The sequence below is a fragment of the Oryctolagus cuniculus genome, chromosome 19, assembly GCF_964237555.1.
Source record: "Oryctolagus cuniculus chromosome 19, mOryCun1.1, whole genome shotgun sequence".
NCBI classification, from domain to species: domain Eukaryota; kingdom Metazoa; phylum Chordata; class Mammalia; order Lagomorpha; family Leporidae; genus Oryctolagus; species Oryctolagus cuniculus.
Genome location: NC_091450.1, coordinates 9,072,267 through 9,078,206, shown reverse-complemented (window position 1 = coordinate 9,078,206; position 5,940 = coordinate 9,072,267).

The following is a 5,940-nucleotide window of genomic DNA, read 5'->3' as shown; positions in this document are numbered from 1 at the left end:
TTCTTTGTTCTATGTAGTAGATTGCCGTTTATACTCCCAACATGTGTGTACTGATAATCCTCTCCCACACTAATGGGTAGCTTTTCTCCTGGTTTTGCCTGGAATCTGCTTTATTCTCACCCTGTCTCTATACTACAGTGTCTGTTTAAGTGTTTACAGCTGGTGATGGAGCAAACCAAGGCCTTCTGCAACCAGGCGGTCAACCAAGTGCTACTACAGGAATGTGCTTGGCTCCCCACCCAGGAAACAGTGGCTTAAAACATCGCCCCATGGCAGCGAAGAGTGCCTCTTTGCTCCACATCAGCAGATGATGGGTCGTCATCCCTCTGCACCTCTTGGACTTCTGGGACTGATGTGGTGGGCTGTGTGCCACTGTGGGAAAGAATGCTGCTTTTCCGCAGATCACTCGGGCCTAATAAAAGATAACATGGCTGGCTAAAGTCAGGGAGGGGCTGGCAAAACGAAAAAGAATGGGAGGCCTCTCCGGGGTGGTTTGAGTCTTGGTTCAGTTCTTCTGCGTGGCAAGCCACCCTACTATCAGGACTCATAGGGCCCCTTGTTCTCCTGAATTTAATTTTAACCTTTGGCCCTTGCATTGTTCACAAACTTGTACAGTTTATGAAACAGAGATTGGGCACCGTTCAATTAATGGTCCAATGGTCCCAATATAAACCCTTAAATGTTTGTAAAACCAATGAAATGTCAGTCCAAACCCATGATTAGTTTTTTTTTTTTTTGACAGTCAGAGTGGGCAGTGAGAGAGAGAGACAGAGAGAAAGGTCTTCCCTTGCCGTTGGTTCACCCTCCAATGGCCGCTGCGGTCGGCACGCTGCGGCCGGCGCACCGCGCTGATCCGATGGCAGGAGCCAGGTACTTCTCCTGGTCTCCCATGGGTGCAGGGCCCAAATACTTGGGCCATCCTCCACTGCACTCCCTGGCCACAGCAGAGAGCTGGCCTGGAAGACGGGCAACCGGGACAGAATCCAGTGCCCCGACTGGGACTAGAATCCGGTGTGGTGGCGCCACAAGGCGGAGGATTAGCCTAGTGAGCCGCGGCGCCAGCTGATTGGGTTTTTCAAACATGTACAAAAACAAGGGGGGGATGAAGAGCCAAAGTGACTCCATTTTAAAACAATAAAAAAGCAGCCTCCTTTTCCCATAGCAGACAAGAGTCTTTGTAAAAGCAGGCATTCAGGCATTCCGGAGATATCAAAGCTTACCAGGGACAGCTAGCTCGGTAGACCAAGACAGCGCAGTAGAGATTGCTAAACAAAGTAACTCCCTGTACCCAAAGCTCCTGTGCTGTAAGCTCCCACTGTAACTCCCTGTGCCCAAAGCTTCCATGCTGTATGTAACTCTTTTTTCCTGCTGATGTAGCCCTTTTTTTCTTTAAAAACTCTCCCAAAGACCGGGGCCTCACTCCTTCCTCCACTGTGTGGGTTGGATGGATGGCATCCCTGTCGCGGCTTGTACTCCTGAATAAACCTTGCTTGTGCAGTTCAGTGTGATCGACTCTATGGGGGTCTCTGCGGGGATCTAACTATCTGGGCACAACACCCCCACCCCTGCAATCTGACACTAGGAACACTTACTAGTCACCCAAGTTAACAACAAAAACTGTGAAACAAAAATCAAGAAGACACAGTATGCTAATATTTCTAACAGATAATGCTAATGATATGAACTACAGTATACTAATCACTAAAACCAATTGTATCCAAATTAAGAATTAAAAGTTAGAAAACACACAGAATGCTAAAAATGGTAAAGTGAAACAACAAATATCTTAACTATGGTAACAATTCTAATCAGTAAGTCTTAAAATGATCTTATCTAAATCAAAGGATGAAAAATGAGAAAAAATCAAAAACATGGGGGAGACACAGCAAGAATGCTAGATGAAAACAGCATAAAATACATTTAGCCAGTAACGATAAAAACAAAAAAGAAAATAAAAAAACATTTAAGAAAAATAAATACACAAGTATACAAAGTAGAAATAGGCAGCGGAGAGAAATTGAGAAAATAGAAAAATAATAAAACAAGTAGAAAAAAAGAGAAAAGAACCAATGTAGTAAAAAGAACAAAGAGATCAGACAGACAAAACAGCGATACAAACGACAAGATGAGAAAACCAGTAATGTCATCCAAGTCCTTCAGGCTGCCTCCACAGAGCTTCCTGGGCCAACTGAACAAGAACTGAGGCCAAGCCAGGGGACTGTTAAGGCAGTCGGAATGACATAACAATGGCTCCCCTGATGTCAGAGCAAGATACAGACCAATCACAGCTGGGGATACACCATGGTGGTTTTCTCAAGAAACTTTCTACCTTGGTTAAAGTGAAAGGACCCCAAAATTTTTTTGCTTAAGTTGGTGATAGCAGTTGATATTTAGGTTTTGATAAATTAACACCTGAAGGCTGTTTCAATGGACTTTTCATTTCTAGTTTTAAACTTTGTAAATAACTCTTGGCTTTGGTAGGACTCCTCAAGCCTACACTCAGAATATCCAACATGATAGGTCTCAACACGTTGGTACCACTTCACTGGCATAATGACAATACAACAAAATATTATGTTTGCCAAGTCACCATCAGGTGCATGGTTCATATCCATAGAGCTGAGAGGGAGGTTTCTTTCATCGTTTACCCTGAAGTTCATCATCAGATTGCTCCTCAGTAACCCTGGAAAGCTGCACAATAGTGGGCTGATGTAGTCCAGTGCAAACAGCAAAGTGAGAGAAACTGAAATCTATAGCCTCCAAAACTGCTTCAAATCATAAGGAGGAAGAGAAGACATTCCAGGATATTCCAGTCCTTTGGGTTACCGTAACAAGACCCTGACCTGGGTGACTGAAAAAGAACAGGAATTCATTTTTCACTGTTTTGGAAGTTGGGAAGTCTAGATCAAGGCCCAACAGATTTACGATCTGGGAAGGGTTCACTCTCTGCTTCTAAGATGGTACCTTCTTAAAGAAAAAAAAAACACTGATAAGGAAATGAAAGGCTGGTGGCCTAGTGTGGGCCATTCAGCCCAGGTGTAGGTGTTGAAATGTTGCACAATTTTGTCCAATACCTGGATGGTGCTTCCAGAAAAATACGGTGCCTTCTTAAGGTTCCTCATGAGGAATGGCCTTCTTAAGCTGTCTTCACCTTATAGAAAGTCCCCCATCCTGGGGCTGCTGTTGTGGGTGGGGTAAGCCACCACCTGTGAAGCCAGCATCCCATATGGGTGCCGGTCCTAGTTGTAAGGGTGTTGGTGGTAGGGGGAAGAGGACATAGAATTACTTACATAGCTGTTCCATAGGGGAAATACAAATCTCCATAGAGAGGCTCCTTTAAGGAGCTGAAATTCTATGAACAATTGTTCAATGAGGCTACAGCCATCTACAAAGAGCACGGGCTTCAGCATCATATCTGGTCAAACCCAGCCCTGTCACAGCTGCTTTAAACTAGGCAAGTTTCTGAATTTCTCTGAGCCATTCTTCTATAAAATAGAGACAACAGCACCCACCTTGTATGGGATTCAATCATCTAAATCACACAGTGGCAAATGTGGGGCTCAAAAAAAAATGAGCTGTGGGGACCATTATTCAGAAAAGTGTATCTAAATCCTCCATTCTTAAAGAAACTCTAAAAATATAAATAAAGCTTATTTAAGTTTTATATTTTAAGTCACTTAAAAACCTATTTTTCTTCACGCTTTCCCCCATATTACACTATTCCAGTCATCGTCAGGCTTTTTCTGTTGTTTCAATATACATATATAAGTACTGAACCTTTCATTTTCTATTTTCACCCTCATTTCCGCTCCCCTTTTTCATTTCCTCTTGGTTCATGTCCATTAAACAACTCAGATGTCTTATACACCTAACAAGTACCAGGGTTCTAATCCTGTTTTTGAATTAACTCATTTGACATACTCTTCTCCATCAGGATGGTTCTACTAAAACCATCTAAAGTTTTTCATTTTCCCCAAATTTGAAAGCTACATGTAACTGTCCAACTTCCCCTTCCTGTAATGTTTCATAAACTTTTCATTGTTAAGGTGCTAAATTCAGCATGACATCTGATAAATAAGGAAAATGAGGACCAAGAACTTTGACAAAGAGAGGACCACAGGAAAGTAACTGTCTGAGAATCCTAAGAGTACATGATCTTGACTTATGAGAGGGTCTGTTACGAGAGTAAATATGAAAGAAACAGGCTTCTAATTCATGAACAGAGGATGTCTTTCCATTTCCATGTGTCTTTGATGATTTATTTCATCAGCACTTTATACCTTTATTGTGATCTTTCACTAATTTGGTTAAATTTATTACTAAATAATTTTTGTAGCTATTGTAAATTTAGGCTTTTTTCCCGTTTCATACTTTTTTATTTTATTTTATTTATTTACTTTCTTTTTGACAGGCAGAGTGGACAGAGAAAGAGAGAGAGAGAAAGGTCTTCCTTTTTCCGTTGGTTCACCCCCCAGTGGCTGTTGCGGCCCGCGCACCGCAGACGGCTCACCGCACTGATCCAAAGCAAGGAGCCTGGTGCTTCTCCTAGTCTCCCCTGAGGGTGCAGGGCCCAAGGACTTGGGCCATCCTCCACTGCATTCCTTGGCCATAGCAGAGAGCTGGACAGGAAGAGGAGCAACCGAGACAGAATCCGGTGCCCTGACCGGAAGTAGAACCCTGTGTGCCAGTGCCGCAGGCAGAGGATTAGCCTATTGAGCTGTGGCGCTGGCCACTTTTTTATTTTATTTAAGATATGCAGACTTCATGTGTTTCATACACAGATTCAGGGAGGTGATGATACTTTCCACTCTGCTCTCCATCCTGCTCGTATTCCCACCCTTCTTCCTCTTCCCTCTACTATTCCCATTCTTTCTTTTTACAAAGATCTTAACCTTAACTTTACAGAGGATCATTATTAGTGTGTAATTGTTTTGTACATTGATTTTGTATCCTGCGACTTATTGGTTTATCACTCCCAACATATTTTTACTGCAGTGTTTTAAGTTTTTCTGTCTAAAATCATGTCTTCCGAAAAAAGATATTTTGACTTCCTCCTTCCCAATTTTCATCCTTTAATTCTTTACTTTGCCTGAGTACTCTTGTGAGTACTTGAGATACTATATTGACTAAGAATGGTTTATGTGGAGTTCTTTTCTTGTTCAACACTCAGGAGAAATGTTTTCAGGTTTTTCCCATTCAGTATGGTATTGGCTATTGTTTTATCATATAGCTTTGATAATTTTAAGCTATGTTTCCTCTGTACCTTGTTAGTTCCAATTTTTTTTATCATGAAGGGATGTTGAATCTTCTGATGGAAACATCCACTGCATCTATTGAGATGTGCATGTGTTTTATGTTGTTCATTCTGCTGATGTGATTTCATTGATTTTTATAGATGTTGAACCACACTTGCATGCCTGTGATAAAACCCACTTCATCATATTACATGTTGTAGATATATGTAAGTATATGTATATATAACCTACATATGTATATCTGTGATACCTTTTGGAGGTATTGTTGCATTCATCATGTTTCCAGAGCCTTCACAGCCTAGAAAGTGTTTAAAATAAGAAAACTCAAACTCACTACCCATACCTTTTCAATCCCAAAAAGTCCCAAACATTTTCCCAAGGTCACAGGATGACAGACTGTACTAAGGAAAATCTTCAGAACCTAATTGCAGGTCTGGCACTGTGGTGTGGTAGGGTAGGCCTCCACCTGCAGCACTGGCATCCCATATGGTCAGCAGTTCATGTCCCAGCTGCTCCTTTTCTGATCCAGCTCCCTGCTATCACCTGGAAAAGCAGTAGAAGGTGGCCCAAGTGCTTGGGCCTCTGCACTCATGTGGCCATTTGGGGAGTGAAGCAGTGGATAGAAAAGCTTTCTCTCTGTCGTTCCCACTCTTTGTCTTTAACTCTCTCAATTAAATAAATCTTC